Source organism: Wasmannia auropunctata, unplaced genomic scaffold (assembly GCF_000956235.1).
Source record: "Wasmannia auropunctata unplaced genomic scaffold, wasmannia.A_1.0 LD336064.1, whole genome shotgun sequence".
Lineage (NCBI taxonomy): Eukaryota > Metazoa > Arthropoda > Insecta > Hymenoptera > Formicidae > Wasmannia > Wasmannia auropunctata.
Window position 1 is genome coordinate 1,254,591 of NW_012026826.1, and position 697 is coordinate 1,255,287.

Here is a 697-nt window from a genome sequence, read left to right on the forward strand (position 1 = left end):
GTATATTTATATAGGATATACTATGTTAGGCATATTATAAAACGTACTGTTTAAAAATTTAAATGATTCTAAAAACGGATAAAATTTACTCTAAACAATGTTACTTTAACATTCAAATCGTGCAGAAGCAAAAGAAAATTAATATACTTTGGCGCAATAATTTTTTTCCACCTAGATTGCGAAAATATCATACTATGCGCCGTGCAGAATTCGCCCAACGCCATGGTGCAAATTGAAACTAAGCAATAAATATGCAAGTAATATAAAGATATAACAGTTATATACAGATATTTGGAGACGCGATAGCGGCTCCCGCCAAATATTTTTTTTTTCGTTCATGATTTCATGATTCATGATGATACTGAAAGTACTGATGATGATTATGATACTAAAAGTACTGATACTGATTTTACTGATGGAGACGCTACAGTGTATCCTTTACTGGACAGATCACGAGACGCGGTAGCGGCTCCCGCCAAGTATATTTTTTCGTTACATGGTCATACAGAGACGCTACAGTGTATCCTTTACCGGACGGATAACGTTTCTGTAGAAATAAATTATTATATCCTTTAATTATATGAATATTATCGATAAATGCCTATTTTGTGAAAAAATCTATATTTTTTCAATCACAATGCTGTAATAACGATGTCCATAAGTGCATTTGATGCATAAGCGCATAAAGTGTATGCAT